This window comes from Schistocerca piceifrons, unplaced genomic scaffold (assembly GCF_021461385.2).
Source record: "Schistocerca piceifrons isolate TAMUIC-IGC-003096 unplaced genomic scaffold, iqSchPice1.1 HiC_scaffold_2421, whole genome shotgun sequence".
Taxonomy (NCBI): domain Eukaryota; kingdom Metazoa; phylum Arthropoda; class Insecta; order Orthoptera; family Acrididae; genus Schistocerca; species Schistocerca piceifrons.
In genome coordinates, this window is record NW_025728362.1 from 352 (window position 1) to 19,190 (window position 18,839).

Genomic DNA, 18,839 nt, shown 5'->3' on the forward strand with positions numbered 1-18,839 from the left:
CTCACATCGCTACCAGTGGCGCCCTCCAGCACGACACTGCCACACCCTGCACAGGCCCTCCGCTGGACACCAGGGACAAGTTGCGTCCTCCGCTAGTGTCGAAGGCTGCACGCGCCCAGCGAATGACAGGAGGTGCAACGAGCAGCAGTGCGTCTCACACATGCGGCGGTGCGCCCGCTAATTCGGCCGTCGTTCTGCTGGGACGCCGGGCGCGCCCCCCCGCGCCGTCCTCGAGGAACTGGCTGTTGCAGAAGGAAGTGCTTTCGTCAAATGCGGCGGAAAACTAACATTTTGTGTGTTGGGAGAGAAGCCGAACGCGAATTCTGCCGTGCTCCTACATTACACTAGTGCCAACGGCCATACAATGATGAATACACCGGTTCTCGTCCGATCACCGAAGTTAAGCATCATCTGGCCCGGTTAGTACTTGGATGGGTGACCGCCTGGGAAACCCGGGTGCTGTTGGCTCTCCTTCTTTTTTTTTTTTTTTTTCCTTTTTATGTCGCTACTCCTGCCAGCCCTCTTTTCACTTCTGTTGTGACAAATACGTTTCCTCAAGCATTTTAAACTACTGTGATGGTACGAAAACAAAAAACAAAAAAATGAACCAATAAAAAATGGTACTGTTGGCTCCCATGCATTTTTTCCTTTTTAAGTCGCCACCCTGTCAGCAGTCTTCTCATACTACCTTTCTGTTGTGACAAAGATACTTTCTTAAGCATTTTAAACTAATGCAACGGTACGATAATGCGGTAATTAACTCAGTTTGAGGGAGAATGTGCTAACGAAGTTTGCCGGGAAGTCTTTGAAAACGACGAAACAGCACGAATCTGCAGGTGAGCCCTGAAATGCGTCAGCGCCATTGTTGGGCAGCACTGTACAGTTCCAAATTTGATTTGTAATCATAAATTTATTCTTTAGTAGCGTCGTCTAGTCCCGCAGACGTTTGTCGTGCTTGCGCCGTCATATGGACCACGACCCGAGCGGCAGCGAGCGGCAGTCGAGCAAAGTCGGGACAAGTCGGGACGGGGACAGGAATGGTGCGAATGCAGTGCAAACTACGCAGACACCTGGTGTGAGGCGAGGCGAGGAAGCTCACATCGCTACCAGTGGCGCCCTCCAGCACGACACTGCCACACCCTGCACAGGCCCTCCGCTGGACACCAGGGACAAGTTGCGTCCTCCGCTAGTGTCGAAGGCTGCACGCGCCCAGCGAATGACAGGAGGTGCAACGAGCAGCAGTGCGTCTCACACATGCGGCGGTGCGCCCGCTAATTCGGCCGTCGTTCTGCTGGGACGCCGGGCGCGCCCCCCGCGCCGTCCTCGAGGAACTGGCTGTTGCAGAAGGAAGTGCTTTCGTCAAATGCGGCGGAAAACTAACATTTTGTGTGTTGGGAGAGAAGCCGAACGCGAATTCTGCCGTGCTCCTACATTACACTAGTGCCAACGGCCATACAATGATGAATACACCGGTTCTCGTCCGATCACCGAAGTTAAGCATCATCTGGCCCGGTTAGTACTTGGATGGGTGACCGCCTGGGAAACCCGGGTGCTGTTGGCTCTCCTTCTTTTTTTTTTTTTTTTTTTTTTTCCTTTTTATGTCGCTACTCCTGCCAGCCCTCTTTTCACTTCTGTTGTGACAAATACGTTTCCTCAAGCATTTTAAACTACTGTGATGGTACGAAAACAAAAAACAAAAAAATGAACCAATAAAAAATGGTACTGTTGGCTCCCATGCATTTTTTCCTTTTTAAGTCGCCACCCTGTCAGCAGTCTTCTCATACTACCTTTCTGTTGTGACAAAGATACTTTCTTAAGCATTTTAAACTAATGCAACGGTACGATAATGCGGTAATTAACTCAGTTTGAGGGAGAATGTGCTAACGAAGTTTGCCGGGAAGTCTTTGAAAACGACGAAACAGCACGAATCTGCAGGTGAGCCCTGAAATGCGTCAGCGCCATTGTTGGGCAGCACTGTACAGTTCCAAATTTGATTTGTAATCATAAATTTATTCTTTAGTAGCGTCGTCTAGTCCCGCAGACGTTTGTCGTGCTTGCGCCGTCATATGGACCACGACCCGAGCGGCAGCGAGCGGCAGTCGAGCAAAGTCGGGACAAGTCGGGACGGGGACAGGAATGGTGCGAATGCAGTGCAAACTACGCAGACACCTGGTGTGAGGCGAGGCGAGGAAGCTCACATCGCTACCAGTGGCGCCCTCCAGCACGACACTGCCACACCCTGCACAGGCCCTCCGCTGGACACCAGGGACAAGTTGCGTCCTCCGCTAGTGTCGAAGGCTGCACGCGCCCAGCGAATGACAGGAGGTGCAACGAGCAGCAGTGCGTCTCACACATGCGGCGGTGCGCCCGCTAATTCGGCCGTCGTTCTGCTGGGACGCCGGGCGCGCCCCCCGCGCCGTCCTCGAGGAACTGGCTGTTGCAGAAGGAAGTGCTTTCGTCAAATGCGGCGGAAAACTAACATTTTGTGTGTTGGGAGAGAAGCCGAACGCGAATTCTGCCGTGCTCCTACATTACACTAGTGCCAACGGCCATACAATGATGAATACACCGGTTCTCGTCCGATCACCGAAGTTAAGCATCATCTGGCCCGGTTAGTACTTGGATGGGTGACCGCCTGGGAAACCCGGGTGCTGTTGGCTCTCCTTCTTTTTTTTTTTTTTTTTTTTTTCCTTTTTATGTCGCTACTCCTGCCAGCCCTCTTTTCACTTCTGTTGTGACAAATACGTTTCCTCAAGCATTTTAAACTACTGTGATGGTACGAAAACAAAAAACAAAAAAATGAACCAATAAAAAATGGTACTGTTGGCTCCCATGCATTTTTTCCTTTTTAAGTCGCCACCCTGTCAGCAGTCTTCTCATACTACCTTTCTGTTGTGACAAAGATACTTTCTTAAGCATTTTAAACTAATGCAACGGTACGATAATGCGGTAATTAACTCAGTTTGAGGGAGAATGTGCTAACGAAGTTTGCCGGGAAGTCTTTGAAAACGACGAAACAGCACGAATCTGCAGGTGAGCCCTGAAATGCGTCAGCGCCATTGTTGGGCAGCACTGTACAGTTCCAAATTTGATTTGTAATCATAAATTTATTCTTTAGTAGCGTCGTCTAGTCCCGCAGACGTTTGTCGTGCTTGCGCCGTCATATGGACCACGACCCGAGCGGCAGCGAGCGGCAGTCGAGCAAAGTCGGGACAAGTCGGGACGGGGACAGGAATGGTGCGAATGCAGTGCAAACTACGCAGACACCTGGTGTGAGGCGAGGCGAGGAAGCTCACATCGCTACCAGTGGCGCCCTCCAGCACGACACTGCCACACCCTGCACAGGCCCTCCGCTGGACACCAGGGACAAGTTGCGTCCTCCGCTAGTGTCGAAGGCTGCACGCGCCCAGCGAATGACAGGAGGTGCAACGAGCAGCAGTGCGTCTCACACATGCGGCGGTGCGCCCGCTAATTCGGCCGTCGTTCTGCTGGGACGCCGGGCGCGCCCCCCGCGCCGTCCTCGAGGAACTGGCTGTTGCAGAAGGAAGTGCTTTCGTCAAATGCGGCGGAAAACTAACATTTTGTGTGTTGGGAGAGAAGCCGAACGCGAATTCTGCCGTGCTCCTACATTACACTAGTGCCAACGGCCATACAATGATGAATACACCGGTTCTCGTCCGATCACCGAAGTTAAGCATCATCTGGCCCGGTTAGTACTTGGATGGGTGACCGCCTGGGAAACCCGGGTGCTGTTGGCTCTCCTTCTTTTTTTTTTTTTTTTTTTTTTTCCTTTTTATGTCGCTACTCCTGCCAGCCCTCTTTTCACTTCTGTTGTGACAAATACGTTTCCTCAAGCATTTTAAACTACTGTGATGGTACGAAAACAAAAAACAAAAAAATGAACCAATAAAAAATGGTACTGTTGGCTCCCATGCATTTTTTCCTTTTTAAGTCGCCACCCTGTCAGCAGTCTTCTCATACTACCTTTCTGTTGTGACAAAGATACTTTCTTAAGCATTTTAAACTAATGCAACGGTACGATAATGCGGTAATTAACTCAGTTTGAGGGAGAATGTGCTAACGAAGTTTGCCGGGAAGTCTTTGAAAACGACGAAACAGCACGAATCTGCAGGTGAGCCCTGAAATGCGTCAGCGCCATTGTTGGGCAGCACTGTACAGTTCCAAATTTGATTTGTAATCATAAATTTATTCTTTAGTAGCGTCGTCTAGTCCCGCAGACGTTTGTCGTGCTTGCGCCGTCATATGGACCACGACCCGAGCGGCAGCGAGCGGCAGTCGAGCAAAGTCGGGACAAGTCGGGACGGGGACAGGAATGGTGCGAATGCAGTGCAAACTACGCAGACACCTGGTGTGAGGCGAGGCGAGGAAGCTCACATCGCTACCAGTGGCGCCCTCCAGCACGACACTGCCACACCCTGCACAGGCCCTCCGCTGGACACCAGGGACAAGTTGCGTCCTCCGCTAGTGTCGAAGGCTGCACGCGCCCAGCGAATGACAGGAGGTGCAACGAGCAGCAGTGCGTCTCACACATGCGGCGGTGCGCCCGCTAATTCGGCCGTCGTTCTGCTGGGACGCCGGGCGCGCCCCCCCGCGCCGTCCTCGAGGAACTGGCTGTTGCAGAAGGAAGTGCTTTCGTCAAATGCGGCGGAAAACTAACATTTTGTGTGTTGGGAGAGAAGCCGAACGCGAATTCTGCCGTGCTCCTACATTACACTAGTGCCAACGGCCATACAATGATGAATACACCGGTTCTCGTCCGATCACCGAAGTTAAGCATCATCTGGCCCGGTTAGTACTTGGATGGGTGACCGCCTGGGAAACCCGGGTGCTGTTGGCTCTCCTTCTTTTTTTTTTTTTTTTTTTTTTCCTTTTTATGTCGCTACTCCTGCCAGCCCTCTTTTCACTTCTGTTGTGACAAATACGTTTCCTCAAGCATTTTAAACTACTGTGATGGTACGAAAACAAAAAACAAAAAAATGAACCAATAAAAAATGGTACTGTTGGCTCCCATGCATTTTTTCCTTTTTAAGTCGCCACCCTGTCAGCAGTCTTCTCATACTACCTTTCTGTTGTGACAAAGATACTTTCTTAAGCATTTTAAACTAATGCAACGGTACGATAATGCGGTAATTAACTCAGTTTGAGGGAGAATGTGCTAACGAAGTTTGCCGGGAAGTCTTTGAAAACGACGAAACAGCACGAATCTGCAGGTGAGCCCTGAAATGCGTCAGCGCCATTGTTGGGCAGCACTGTACAGTTCCAAATTTGATTTGTAATCATAAATTTATTCTTTAGTAGCGTCGTCTAGTCCCGCAGACGTTTGTCGTGCTTGCGCCGTCATATGGACCACGACCCGAGCGGCAGCGAGCGGCAGTCGAGCAAAGTCGGGACAAGTCGGGACGGGGACAGGAATGGTGCGAATGCAGTGCAAACTACGCAGACACCTGGTGTGAGGCGAGGCGAGGAAGCTCACATCGCTACCAGTGGCGCCCTCCAGCACGACACTGCCACACCCTGCACAGGCCCTCCGCTGGACACCAGGGACAAGTTGCGTCCTCCGCTAGTGTCGAAGGCTGCACGCGCCCAGCGAATGACAGGAGGTGCAACGAGCAGCAGTGCGTCTCACACATGCGGCGGTGCGCCCGCTAATTCGGCCGTCGTTCTGCTGGGACGCCGGGCGCGCCCCCCGCGCCGTCCTCGAGGAACTGGCTGTTGCAGAAGGAAGTGCTTTCGTCAAATGCGGCGGAAAACTAACATTTTGTGTGTTGGGAGAGAAGCCGAACGCGAATTCTGCCGTGCTCCTACATTACACTAGTGCCAACGGCCATACAATGATGAATACACCGGTTCTCGTCCGATCACCGAAGTTAAGCATCATCTGGCCCGGTTAGTACTTGGATGGGTGACCGCCTGGGAAACCCGGGTGCTGTTGGCTCTCCTTCTTTTTTTTTTTTTTTTTTTTTTTTCCTTTTTATGTCGCTACTCCTGCCAGCCCTCTTTTCACTTCTGTTGTGACAAATACGTTTCCTCAAGCATTTTAAACTACTGTGATGGTACGAAAACAAAAAACAAAAAAATGAACCAATAAAAAATGGTACTGTTGGCTCCCATGCATTTTTTCCTTTTTAAGTCGCCACCCTGTCAGCAGTCTTCTCATACTACCTTTCTGTTGTGACAAAGATACTTTCTTAAGCATTTTAAACTAATGCAACGGTACGATAATGCGGTAATTAACTCAGTTTGAGGGAGAATGTGCTAACGAAGTTTGCCGGGAAGTCTTTGAAAACGACGAAACAGCACGAATCTGCAGGTGAGCCCTGAAATGCGTCAGCGCCATTGTTGGGCAGCACTGTACAGTTCCAAATTTGATTTGTAATCATAAATTTATTCTTTAGTAGCGTCGTCTAGTCCCGCAGACGTTTGTCGTGCTTGCGCCGTCATATGGACCACGACCCGAGCGGCAGCGAGCGGCAGTCGAGCAAAGTCGGGACAAGTCGGGACGGGGACAGGAATGGTGCGAATGCAGTGCAAACTACGCAGACACCTGGTGTGAGGCGAGGCGAGGAAGCTCACATCGCTACCAGTGGCGCCCTCCAGCACGACACTGCCACACCCTGCACAGGCCCTCCGCTGGACACCAGGGACAAGTTGCGTCCTCCGCTAGTGTCGAAGGCTGCACGCGCCCAGCGAATGACAGGAGGTGCAACGAGCAGCAGTGCGTCTCACACATGCGGCGGTGCGCCCGCTAATTCGGCCGTCGTTCTGCTGGGACGCCGGGCGCGCCCCCCGCGCCGTCCTCGAGGAACTGGCTGTTGCAGAAGGAAGTGCTTTCGTCAAATGCGGCGGAAAACTAACATTTTGTGTGTTGGGAGAGAAGCCGAACGCGAATTCTGCCGTGCTCCTACATTACACTAGTGCCAACGGCCATACAATGATGAATACACCGGTTCTCGTCCGATCACCGAAGTTAAGCATCATCTGGCCCGGTTAGTACTTGGATGGGTGACCGCCTGGGAAACCCGGGTGCTGTTGGCTCTCCTTCTTTTTTTTTTTTTTTTTTTTTTTCCTTTTTATGTCGCTACTCCTGCCAGCCCTCTTTTCACTTCTGTTGTGACAAATACGTTTCCTCAAGCATTTTAAACTACTGTGATGGTACGAAAACAAAAAACAAAAAAATGAACCAATAAAAAATGGTACTGTTGGCTCCCATGCATTTTTTCCTTTTTAAGTCGCCACCCTGTCAGCAGTCTTCTCATACTACCTTTCTGTTGTGACAAAGATACTTTCTTAAGCATTTTAAACTAATGCAACGGTACGATAATGCGGTAATTAACTCAGTTTGAGGGAGAATGTGCTAACGAAGTTTGCCGGGAAGTCTTTGAAAACGACGAAACAGCACGAATCTGCAGGTGAGCCCTGAAATGCGTCAGCGCCATTGTTGGGCAGCACTGTACAGTTCCAAATTTGATTTGTAATCATAAATTTATTCTTTAGTAGCGTCGTCTAGTCCCGCAGACGTTTGTCGTGCTTGCGCCGTCATATGGACCACGACCCGAGCGGCAGCGAGCGGCAGTCGAGCAAAGTCGGGACAAGTCGGGACGGGGACAGGAATGGTGCGAATGCAGTGCAAACTACGCAGACACCTGGTGTGAGGCGAGGCGAGGAAGCTCACATCGCTACCAGTGGCGCCCTCCAGCACGACACTGCCACACCCTGCACAGGCCCTCCGCTGGACACCAGGGACAAGTTGCGTCCTCCGCTAGTGTCGAAGGCTGCACGCGCCCAGCGAATGACAGGAGGTGCAACGAGCAGCAGTGCGTCTCACACATGCGGCGGTGCGCCCGCTAATTCGGCCGTCGTTCTGCTGGGACGCCGGGCGCGCCCCCCGCGCCGTCCTCGAGGAACTGGCTGTTGCAGAAGGAAGTGCTTTCGTCAAATGCGGCGGAAAACTAACATTTTGTGTGTTGGGAGAGAAGCCGAACGCGAATTCTGCCGTGCTCCTACATTACACTAGTGCCAACGGCCATACAATGATGAATACACCGGTTCTCGTCCGATCACCGAAGTTAAGCATCATCTGGCCCGGTTAGTACTTGGATGGGTGACCGCCTGGGAAACCCGGGTGCTGTTGGCTCTCCTTCTTTTTTTTTTTTTTTTTTTTTTTCCTTTTTATGTCGCTACTCCTGCCAGCCCTCTTTTCACTTCTGTTGTGACAAATACGTTTCCTCAAGCATTTTAAACTACTGTGATGGTACGAAAACAAAAAACAAAAAAATGAACCAATAAAAAATGGTACTGTTGGCTCCCATGCATTTTTTCCTTTTTAAGTCGCCACCCTGTCAGCAGTCTTCTCATACTACCTTTCTGTTGTGACAAAGATACTTTCTTAAGCATTTTAAACTAATGCAACGGTACGATAATGCGGTAATTAACTCAGTTTGAGGGAGAATGTGCTAACGAAGTTTGCCGGGAAGTCTTTGAAAACGACGAAACAGCACGAATCTGCAGGTGAGCCCTGAAATGCGTCAGCGCCATTGTTGGGCAGCACTGTACAGTTCCAAATTTGATTTGTAATCATAAATTTATTCTTTAGTAGCGTCGTCTAGTCCCGCAGACGTTTGTCGTGCTTGCGCCGTCATATGGACCACGACCCGAGCGGCAGCGAGCGGCAGTCGAGCAAAGTCGGGACAAGTCGGGACGGGGACAGGAATGGTGCGAATGCAGTGCAAACTACGCAGACACCTGGTGTGAGGCGAGGCGAGGAAGCTCACATCGCTACCAGTGGCGCCCTCCAGCACGACACTGCCACACCCTGCACAGGCCCTCCGCTGGACACCAGGGACAAGTTGCGTCCTCCGCTAGTGTCGAAGGCTGCACGCGCCCAGCGAATGACAGGAGGTGCAACGAGCAGCAGTGCGTCTCACACATGCGGCGGTGCGCCCGCTAATTCGGCCGTCGTTCTGCTGGGACGCCGGGCGCGCCCCCCGCGCCGTCCTCGAGGAACTGGCTGTTGCAGAAGGAAGTGCTTTCGTCAAATGCGGCGGAAAACTAACATTTTGTGTGTTGGGAGAGAAGCCGAACGCGAATTCTGCCGTGCTCCTACATTACACTAGTGCCAACGGCCATACAATGATGAATACACCGGTTCTCGTCCGATCACCGAAGTTAAGCATCATCTGGCCCGGTTAGTACTTGGATGGGTGACCGCCTGGGAAACCCGGGTGCTGTTGGCTCTCCTTCTTTTTTTTTTTTTTTTTTTTTTCCTTTTTATGTCGCTACTCCTGCCAGCCCTCTTTTCACTTCTGTTGTGACAAATACGTTTCCTCAAGCATTTTAAACTACTGTGATGGTACGAAAACAAAAAACAAAAAAATGAACCAATAAAAAATGGTACTGTTGGCTCCCATGCATTTTTTCCTTTTTAAGTCGCCACCCTGTCAGCAGTCTTCTCATACTACCTTTCTGTTGTGACAAAGATACTTTCTTAAGCATTTTAAACTAATGCAACGGTACGATAATGCGGTAATTAACTCAGTTTGAGGGAGAATGTGCTAACGAAGTTTGCCGGGAAGTCTTTGAAAACGACGAAACAGCACGAATCTGCAGGTGAGCCCTGAAATGCGTCAGCGCCATTGTTGGGCAGCACTGTACAGTTCCAAATTTGATTTGTAATCATAAATTTATTCTTTAGTAGCGTCGTCTAGTCCCGCAGACGTTTGTCGTGCTTGCGCCGTCATATGGACCACGACCCGAGCGGCAGCGAGCGGCAGTCGAGCAAAGTCGGGACAAGTCGGGACGGGGACAGGAATGGTGCGAATGCAGTGCAAACTACGCAGACACCTGGTGTGAGGCGAGGCGAGGAAGCTCACATCGCTACCAGTGGCGCCCTCCAGCACGACACTGCCACACCCTGCACAGGCCCTCCGCTGGACACCAGGGACAAGTTGCGTCCTCCGCTAGTGTCGAAGGCTGCACGCGCCCAGCGAATGACAGGAGGTGCAACGAGCAGCAGTGCGTCTCACACATGCGGCGGTGCGCCCGCTAATTCGGCCGTCGTTCTGCTGGGACGCCGGGCGCGCCCCCCGCGCCGTCCTCGAGGAACTGGCTGTTGCAGAAGGAAGTGCTTTCGTCAAATGCGGCGGAAAACTAACATTTTGTGTGTTGGGAGAGAAGCCGAACGCGAATTCTGCCGTGCTCCTACATTACACTAGTGCCAACGGCCATACAATGATGAATACACCGGTTCTCGTCCGATCACCGAAGTTAAGCATCATCTGGCCCGGTTAGTACTTGGATGGGTGACCGCCTGGGAAACCCGGGTGCTGTTGGCTCTCCTTCTTTTTTTTTTTTTTTTTTTTTTTTCCTTTTTATGTCGCTACTCCTGCCAGCCCTCTTTTCACTTCTGTTGTGACAAATACGTTTCCTCAAGCATTTTAAACTACTGTGATGGTACGAAAACAAAAAACAAAAAAATGAACCAATAAAAAATGGTACTGTTGGCTCCCATGCATTTTTTCCTTTTTAAGTCGCCACCCTGTCAGCAGTCTTCTCATACTACCTTTCTGTTGTGACAAAGATACTTTCTTAAGCATTTTAAACTAATGCAACGGTACGATAATGCGGTAATTAACTCAGTTTGAGGGAGAATGTGCTAACGAAGTTTGCCGGGAAGTCTTTGAAAACGACGAAACAGCACGAATCTGCAGGTGAGCCCTGAAATGCGTCAGCGCCATTGTTGGGCAGCACTGTACAGTTCCAAATTTGATTTGTAATCATAAATTTATTCTTTAGTAGCGTCGTCTAGTCCCGCAGACGTTTGTCGTGCTTGCGCCGTCATATGGACCACGACCCGAGCGGCAGCGAGCGGCAGTCGAGCAAAGTCGGGACAAGTCGGGACGGGGACAGGAATGGTGCGAATGCAGTGCAAACTACGCAGACACCTGGTGTGAGGCGAGGCGAGGAAGCTCACATCGCTACCAGTGGCGCCCTCCAGCACGACACTGCCACACCCTGCACAGGCCCTCCGCTGGACACCAGGGACAAGTTGCGTCCTCCGCTAGTGTCGAAGGCTGCACGCGCCCAGCGAATGACAGGAGGTGCAACGAGCAGCAGTGCGTCTCACACATGCGGCGGTGCGCCCGCTAATTCGGCCGTCGTTCTGCTGGGACGCCGGGCGCGCCCCCCGCGCCGTCCTCGAGGAACTGGCTGTTGCAGAAGGAAGTGCTTTCGTCAAATGCGGCGGAAAACTAACATTTTGTGTGTTGGGAGAGAAGCCGAACGCGAATTCTGCCGTGCTCCTACATTACACTAGTGCCAACGGCCATACAATGATGAATACACCGGTTCTCGTCCGATCACCGAAGTTAAGCATCATCTGGCCCGGTTAGTACTTGGATGGGTGACCGCCTGGGAAACCCGGGTGCTGTTGGCTCTCCTTCTTTTTTTTTTTTTTTTTTTTTTTCCTTTTTATGTCGCTACTCCTGCCAGCCCTCTTTTCACTTCTGTTGTGACAAATACGTTTCCTCAAGCATTTTAAACTACTGTGATGGTACGAAAACAAAAAACAAAAAAATGAACCAATAAAAAATGGTACTGTTGGCTCCCATGCATTTTTTCCTTTTTAAGTCGCCACCCTGTCAGCAGTCTTCTCATACTACCTTTCTGTTGTGACAAAGATACTTTCTTAAGCATTTTAAACTAATGCAACGGTACGATAATGCGGTAATTAACTCAGTTTGAGGGAGAATGTGCTAACGAAGTTTGCCGGGAAGTCTTTGAAAACGACGAAACAGCACGAATCTGCAGGTGAGCCCTGAAATGCGTCAGCGCCATTGTTGGGCAGCACTGTACAGTTCCAAATTTGATTTGTAATCATAAATTTATTCTTTAGTAGCGTCGTCTAGTCCCGCAGACGTTTGTCGTGCTTGCGCCGTCATATGGACCACGACCCGAGCGGCAGCGAGCGGCAGTCGAGCAAAGTCGGGACAAGTCGGGACGGGGACAGGAATGGTGCGAATGCAGTGCAAACTACGCAGACACCTGGTGTGAGGCGAGGCGAGGAAGCTCACATCGCTACCAGTGGCGCCCTCCAGCACGACACTGCCACACCCTGCACAGGCCCTCCGCTGGACACCAGGGACAAGTTGCGTCCTCCGCTAGTGTCGAAGGCTGCACGCGCCCAGCGAATGACAGGAGGTGCAACGAGCAGCAGTGCGTCTCACACATGCGGCGGTGCGCCCGCTAATTCGGCCGTCGTTCTGCTGGGACGCCGGGCGCGCCCCCCGCGCCGTCCTCGAGGAACTGGCTGTTGCAGAAGGAAGTGCTTTCGTCAAATGCGGCGGAAAACTAACATTTTGTGTGTTGGGAGAGAAGCCGAACGCGAATTCTGCCGTGCTCCTACATTACACTAGTGCCAACGGCCATACAATGATGAATACACCGGTTCTCGTCCGATCACCGAAGTTAAGCATCATCTGGCCCGGTTAGTACTTGGATGGGTGACCGCCTGGGAAACCCGGGTGCTGTTGGCTCTCCTTCTTTTTTTTTTTTTTTTTTTTTTTCCTTTTTATGTCGCTACTCCTGCCAGCCCTCTTTTCACTTCTGTTGTGACAAATACGTTTCCTCAAGCATTTTAAACTACTGTGATGGTACGAAAACAAAAAACAAAAAAATGAACCAATAAAAAATGGTACTGTTGGCTCCCATGCATTTTTTCCTTTTTAAGTCGCCACCCTGTCAGCAGTCTTCTCATACTACCTTTCTGTTGTGACAAAGATACTTTCTTAAGCATTTTAAACTAATGCAACGGTACGATAATGCGGTAATTAACTCAGTTTGAGGGAGAATGTGCTAACGAAGTTTGCCGGGAAGTCTTTGAAAACGACGAAACAGCACGAATCTGCAGGTGAGCCCTGAAATGCGTCAGCGCCATTGTTGGGCAGCACTGTACAGTTCCAAATTTGATTTGTAATCATAAATTTATTCTTTAGTAGCGTCGTCTAGTCCCGCAGACGTTTGTCGTGCTTGCGCCGTCATATGGACCACGACCCGAGCGGCAGCGAGCGGCAGTCGAGCAAAGTCGGGACAAGTCGGGACGGGGACAGGAATGGTGCGAATGCAGTGCAAACTACGCAGACACCTGGTGTGAGGCGAGGCGAGGAAGCTCACATCGCTACCAGTGGCGCCCTCCAGCACGACACTGCCACACCCTGCACAGGCCCTCCGCTGGACACCAGGGACAAGTTGCGTCCTCCGCTAGTGTCGAAGGCTGCACGCGCCCAGCGAATGACAGGAGGTGCAACGAGCAGCAGTGCGTCTCACACATGCGGCGGTGCGCCCGCTAATTCGGCCGTCGTTCTGCTGGGACGCCGGGCGCGCCCCCCGCGCCGTCCTCGAGGAACTGGCTGTTGCAGAAGGAAGTGCTTTCGTCAAATGCGGCGGAAAACTAACATTTTGTGTGTTGGGAGAGAAGCCGAACGCGAATTCTGCCGTGCTCCTACATTACACTAGTGCCAACGGCCATACAATGATGAATACACCGGTTCTCGTCCGATCACCGAAGTTAAGCATCATCTGGCCCGGTTAGTACTTGGATGGGTGACCGCCTGGGAAACCCGGGTGCTGTTGGCTCTCCTTCTTTTTTTTTTTTTTTTTTTTTTTCCTTTTTATGTCGCTACTCCTGCCAGCCCTCTTTTCACTTCTGTTGTGACAAATACGTTTCCTCAAGCATTTTAAACTACTGTGATGGTACGAAAACAAAAAACAAAAAAATGAACCAATAAAAAATGGTACTGTTGGCTCCCATGCATTTTTTCCTTTTTAAGTCGCCACCCTGTCAGCAGTCTTCTCATACTACCTTTCTGTTGTGACAAAGATACTTTCTTAAGCATTTTAAACTAATGCAACGGTACGATAATGCGGTAATTAACTCAGTTTGAGGGAGAATGTGCTAACGAAGTTTGCCGGGAAGTCTTTGAAAACGACGAAACAGCACGAATCTGCAGGTGAGCCCTGAAATGCGTCAGCGCCATTGTTGGGCAGCACTGTACAGTTCCAAATTTGATTTGTAATCATAAATTTATTCTTTAGTAGCGTCGTCTAGTCCCGCAGACGTTTGTCGTGCTTGCGCCGTCATATGGACCACGACCCGAGCGGCAGCGAGCGGCAGTCGAGCAAAGTCGGGACAAGTCGGGACGGGGACAGGAATGGTGCGAATGCAGTGCAAACTACGCAGACACCTGGTGTGAGGCGAGGCGAGGAAGCTCACATCGCTACCAGTGGCGCCCTCCAGCACGACACTGCCACACCCTGCACAGGCCCTCCGCTGGACACCAGGGACAAGTTGCGTCCTCCGCTAGTGTCGAAGGCTGCACGCGCCCAGCGAATGACAGGAGGTGCAACGAGCAGCAGTGCGTCTCACACATGCGGCGGTGCGCCCGCTAATTCGGCCGTCGTTCTGCTGGGACGCCGGGCGCGCCCCCCGCGCCGTCCTCGAGGAACTGGCTGTTGCAGAAGGAAGTGCTTTCGTCAAATGCGGCGGAAAACTAACATTTTGTGTGTTGGGAGAGAAGCCGAACGCGAATTCTGCCGTGCTCCTACATTACACTAGTGCCAACGGCCATACAATGATGAATACACCGGTTCTCGTCCGATCACCGAAGTTAAGCATCATCTGGCCCGGTTAGTACTTGGATGGGTGACCGCCTGGGAAACCCGGGTGCTGTTGGCTCTCCTTCTTTTTTTTTTTTTTTTTTTTTTTTCCTTTTTATGTCGCTACTCCTGCCAGCCCTCTTTTCACTTCTGTTGTGACAAATACGTTTCCTCAAGCATTTTAAACTACTGTGATGGTACGAAAACAAAAAACAAAAAAATGAACCAATAAAAAATGGTACTGTTGGCTCCCATGCATTTTTTCCTTTTTAAGTCGCCACCCTGTCAGCAGTCTTCTCATACTACCTTTCTGTTGTGACAAAGATACTTTCTTAAGCATTTTAAACTAATGCAACGGTACGATAATGCGGTAATTAACTCAGTTTGAGGGAGAATGTGCTAACGAAGTTTGCCGGGAAGTCTTTGAAAACGACGAAACAGCACGAATCTGCAGGTGAGCCCTGAAATGCGTCAGCGCCATTGTTGGGCAGCACTGTACAGTTCCAAATTTGATTTGTAATCATAAATTTATTCTTTAGTAGCGTCGTCTAGTCCCGCAGACGTTTGTCGTGCTTGCGCCGTCATATGGACCACGACCCGAGCGGCAGCGAGCGGCAGTCGAGCAAAGTCGGGACAAGTCGGGACGGGGACAGGAATGGTGCGAATGCAGTGCAAACTACGCAGACACCTGGTGTGAGGCGAGGCGAGGAAGCTCACATCGCTACCAGTGGCGCCCTCCAGCACGACACTGCCACACCCTGCACAGGCCCTCCGCTGGACACCAGGGACAAGTTGCGTCCTCCGCTAGTGTCGAAGGCTGCACGCGCCCAGCGAATGACAGGAGGTGCAACGAGCAGCAGTGCGTCTCACACATGCGGCGGTGCGCCCGCTAATTCGGCCGTCGTTCTGCTGGGACGCCGGGCGCGCCCCCCGCGCCGTCCTCGAGGAACTGGCTGTTGCAGAAGGAAGTGCTTTCGTCAAATGCGGCGGAAAACTAACATTTTGTGTGTTGGGAGAGAAGCCGAACGCGAATTCTGCCGTGCTCCTACATTACACTAGTGCCAACGGCCATACAATGATGAATACACCGGTTCTCGTCCGATCACCGAAGTTAAGCATCATCTGGCCCGGTTAGTACTTGGATGGGTGACCGCCTGGGAAACCCGGGTGCTGTTGGCTCTCCTTCTTTTTTTTTTTTTTTTTTTTTTTCCTTTTTATGTCGCTACTCCTGCCAGCCCTCTTTTCACTTCTGTTGTGACAAATACGTTTCCTCAAGCATTTTAAACTACTGTGATGGTACGAAAACAAAAAACAAAAAAATGAACCAATAAAAAATGGTACTGTTGGCTCCCATGCATTTTTTCCTTTTTAAGTCGCCACCCTGTCAGCAGTCTTCTCATACTACCTTTCTGTTGTGACAAAGATACTTTCTTAAGCATTTTAAACTAATGCAACGGTACGATAATGCGGTAATTAACTCAGTTTGAGGGAGAATGTGCTAACGAAGTTTGCCGGGAAGTCTTTGAAAACGACGAAACAGCACGAATCTGCAGGTGAGCCCTGAAATGCGTCAGCGCCATTGTTGGGCAGCACTGTACAGTTCCAAATTTGATTTGTAATCATAAATTTATTCTTTAGTAGCGTCGTCTAGTCCCGCAGACGTTTGTCGTGCTTGCGCCGTCATATGGACCACGACCCGAGCGGCAGCGAGCGGCAGTCGAGCAAAGTCGGGACAAGTCGGGACGGGGACAGGAATGGTGCGAATGCAGTGCAAACTACGCAGACACCTGGTGTGAGGCGAGGCGAGGAAGCTCACATCGCTACCAGTGGCGCCCTCCAGCACGACACTGCCACACCCTGCACAGGCCCTCCGCTGGACACCAGGGACAAGTTGCGTCCTCCGCTAGTGTCGAAGGCTGCACGCGCCCAGCGAATGACAGGAGGTGCAACGAGCAGCAGTGCGTCTCACACATGCGGCGGTGCGCCCGCTAATTCGGCCGTCGTTCTGCTGGGACGCCGGGCGCGCCCCCCGCGCCGTCCTCGAGGAACTGGCTGTTGCAGAAGGAAGTGCTTTCGTCAAATGCGGCGGAAAACTAACATTTTGTGTGTTGGGAGAGAAGCCGAACGCGAATTCTGCCGTGCTCCTACATTACACTAGTGCCAACGGCCATACAATGATGAATACACCGGTTCTCGTCCGATCACCGAAGTTAAGCATCATCTGGCCCGGTTAGTACTTGGATGGGTGACCGCCTGGGAAACCCGGGTGCTGTTGGCTCTCCTTCTTTTTTTTTTTTTTTTTTTTTTTCCTTTTTATGTCGCTACTCCTGCCAGCCCTCTTTTCACTTCTGTTGTGACAAATACGTTTCCTCAAGCATTTTAAACTACTGTGATGGTACGAAAACAAAAAACAAAAAAATGAACCAATAAAAAATGGTACTGTTGGCTCCCATGCATTTTTTCCTTTTTAAGTCGCCACCCTGTCAGCAGTCTTCTCATACTACCTTTCTGTTGTGACAAAGATACTTTCTTAAGCATTTTAAACTAATGCAACGGTACGATAATGCGGTAATTAACTCAGTTTGAGGGAGAATGTGCTAACGAAGTTTGCCGGGAAGTCTTTGAAAACGACGAAACAGCACGAATCTGCAGGTGAGCCCTGAAATGCGTCAGCGCCATTGTTGGGCAGCACTGTACAGTTCCAAATTTGATTTGTAATCATAAATTTATTCTTTAGTAGCGTCGTCTAGTCCCGCAGACGTTTGTCGTGCTTGCGCCGTCATATGGACCACGACCCGAGCGGCAGCGAGCGGCAGTCGAGCAAAGTCGGGACAAGTCGGGACGGGGACAGGAATGGTGCGAATGCAGTGCAAACTACGCAGACACCTGGTGTGAGGCGAGGCGAGGAAGCTCACATCGCTACCAGTGGCGCCCTCCAGCACGACACTGCCACACCCTGCACAGGCCCTCCGCTGGACACCAGGGACAAGTTGCGTCCTCCGCTAGTGTCGAAGGCTGCACGCGCCCAGCGAATGACAGGAGGTGCAACGAGCAGCAGTGCGTCTCACACATGCGGCGGTGCGCCCGCTAATTCGGCCGTCGTTCTGCTGGGACGCCGGGCGCGCCCCCCGCGCCGTCCTCGAGGAACTGGCTGTTGCAGAAGGAAGTGCTTTCGTCAAATGCGGCGGAAAACTAACATTTTGTGTGTTGGGAGAGAAGCCGAACGCGAATTCTGCCGTGCTCCTACATTACACTAGTGCCAACGGCCATACAATGATGAATACACCGGTTCTCGTCCGATCACCGAAGTTAAGCATCATCTGGCCCGGTTAGTACTTGGATGGGTGACCGCCTGGGAAACCCGGGTGCTGTTGGCTCTCCTTCTTTTTTTTTTTTTTTTTTTTTTTCCTTTTTATGTCGCTACTCCTGCCAGCCCTCTTTTCACTTCTGTTGTGACAAATACGTTTCCTCAAGCATTTTAAACTACTGTGATGGTACGAAAACAAAAAACAAAAAAATGAACCAATAAAAAATGGTACTGTTGGCTCCCATGCATTTTTTCCTTTTTAAGTCGCCACCCTGTCAGCAGTCTTCTCATACTACCTTTCTGTTGTGACAAAGATACTTTCTTAAGCATTTTAAACTAATGCAACGGTACGATAATGCGGTAATTAACTCAGTTTGAGGGAGAATGTGCTAACGAAGTTTGCCGGGAAGTCTTTGAAAACGACGAAACAGCACGAATCTGCAGGTGAGCCCTGAAATGCGTCAGCGCCATTGTTGGGCAGCACTGTACAGTTCCAAATTTGATTTGTAATCATAAATTTATTCTTTAGTAGCGTCGTCTAGTCCCGCAGACGTTTGTCGTGCTTGCGCCGTCATATGGACCACGACCCGAGCGGCAGCGAGCGGCAGTCGAGCAAAGTCGGGACAAGTCGGGACGGGGACAGGAATGGTGCGAATGCAGTGCAAACTACGCAGACACCTGGTGTGAGGCGAGGCGAGGAAGCTCACATCGCTACCAGTGGCGCCCTCCAGCACGACACTGCCACACCCTGCACAGGCCCTCCGCTGGACACCAGGGACAAGTTGCGTCCTCCGCTAGTGTCGAAGGCTGCACGCGCCCAGCGAATGACAGGAGGTGCAACGAGCAGCAGTGCGTCTCACAC

The 18,839-nt window shown here is 51.2% G+C and overlaps 17 non-coding genes across 17 annotated transcripts; all 17 read left to right on the forward strand.

Moving 5' to 3' along the window:
* The first annotated feature begins 349 nt into the window (after positions 1-349).
* LOC124743550 lies at positions 350-468 on the forward strand. Its single transcript, XR_007010420.1, has one exon. It is a non-coding gene; the product is annotated as a 5S ribosomal RNA (ribosomal RNA).
* A 974-nt stretch (positions 469-1,442) lies between these two features.
* On the forward strand, positions 1,443-1,561 carry LOC124743562. Its single transcript, XR_007010431.1, has one exon. It is a non-coding gene; the product is annotated as a 5S ribosomal RNA (ribosomal RNA).
* Positions 1,562-2,541: 980 nt separating this feature from the next.
* Positions 2,542-2,660, forward strand: LOC124743574. Its single transcript, XR_007010442.1, has one exon. It is a non-coding gene; the product is annotated as a 5S ribosomal RNA (ribosomal RNA).
* Positions 2,661-3,639: 979 nt separating this feature from the next.
* LOC124743587 lies at positions 3,640-3,758 on the forward strand. The gene has a single exon (XR_007010453.1). It is a non-coding gene; the product is annotated as a 5S ribosomal RNA (ribosomal RNA).
* Positions 3,759-4,739: 981 nt separating this feature from the next.
* On the forward strand, positions 4,740-4,858 carry LOC124743593. The gene has a single exon (XR_007010459.1). It is a non-coding gene; the product is annotated as a 5S ribosomal RNA (ribosomal RNA).
* Positions 4,859-5,837: 979 nt separating this feature from the next.
* Positions 5,838-5,956, forward strand: LOC124743551. Its single transcript, XR_007010421.1, has one exon. It is a non-coding gene; the product is annotated as a 5S ribosomal RNA (ribosomal RNA).
* Positions 5,957-6,937: 981 nt separating this feature from the next.
* LOC124743552 lies at positions 6,938-7,056 on the forward strand. The gene has a single exon (XR_007010422.1). It is a non-coding gene; the product is annotated as a 5S ribosomal RNA (ribosomal RNA).
* A 980-nt stretch (positions 7,057-8,036) lies between these two features.
* LOC124743554 lies at positions 8,037-8,155 on the forward strand. Its single transcript, XR_007010423.1, has one exon. It is a non-coding gene; the product is annotated as a 5S ribosomal RNA (ribosomal RNA).
* A 980-nt stretch (positions 8,156-9,135) lies between these two features.
* LOC124743555 lies at positions 9,136-9,254 on the forward strand. Its single transcript, XR_007010424.1, has one exon. It is a non-coding gene; the product is annotated as a 5S ribosomal RNA (ribosomal RNA).
* A 979-nt stretch (positions 9,255-10,233) lies between these two features.
* Positions 10,234-10,352, forward strand: LOC124743556. The gene has a single exon (XR_007010425.1). It is a non-coding gene; the product is annotated as a 5S ribosomal RNA (ribosomal RNA).
* A 981-nt stretch (positions 10,353-11,333) lies between these two features.
* Positions 11,334-11,452, forward strand: LOC124743557. Its single transcript, XR_007010426.1, has one exon. It is a non-coding gene; the product is annotated as a 5S ribosomal RNA (ribosomal RNA).
* Positions 11,453-12,432: 980 nt separating this feature from the next.
* LOC124743558 lies at positions 12,433-12,551 on the forward strand. The gene has a single exon (XR_007010427.1). It is a non-coding gene; the product is annotated as a 5S ribosomal RNA (ribosomal RNA).
* Positions 12,552-13,531: 980 nt separating this feature from the next.
* LOC124743559 lies at positions 13,532-13,650 on the forward strand. Its single transcript, XR_007010428.1, has one exon. It is a non-coding gene; the product is annotated as a 5S ribosomal RNA (ribosomal RNA).
* Positions 13,651-14,630: 980 nt separating this feature from the next.
* Positions 14,631-14,749, forward strand: LOC124743560. Its single transcript, XR_007010429.1, has one exon. It is a non-coding gene; the product is annotated as a 5S ribosomal RNA (ribosomal RNA).
* A 981-nt stretch (positions 14,750-15,730) lies between these two features.
* On the forward strand, positions 15,731-15,849 carry LOC124743561. The gene has a single exon (XR_007010430.1). It is a non-coding gene; the product is annotated as a 5S ribosomal RNA (ribosomal RNA).
* Positions 15,850-16,829: 980 nt separating this feature from the next.
* On the forward strand, positions 16,830-16,948 carry LOC124743563. The gene has a single exon (XR_007010432.1). It is a non-coding gene; the product is annotated as a 5S ribosomal RNA (ribosomal RNA).
* Positions 16,949-17,928: 980 nt separating this feature from the next.
* Positions 17,929-18,047, forward strand: LOC124743565. The gene has a single exon (XR_007010433.1). It is a non-coding gene; the product is annotated as a 5S ribosomal RNA (ribosomal RNA).
* The last annotated feature ends 792 nt before the right edge of the window (positions 18,048-18,839 follow it).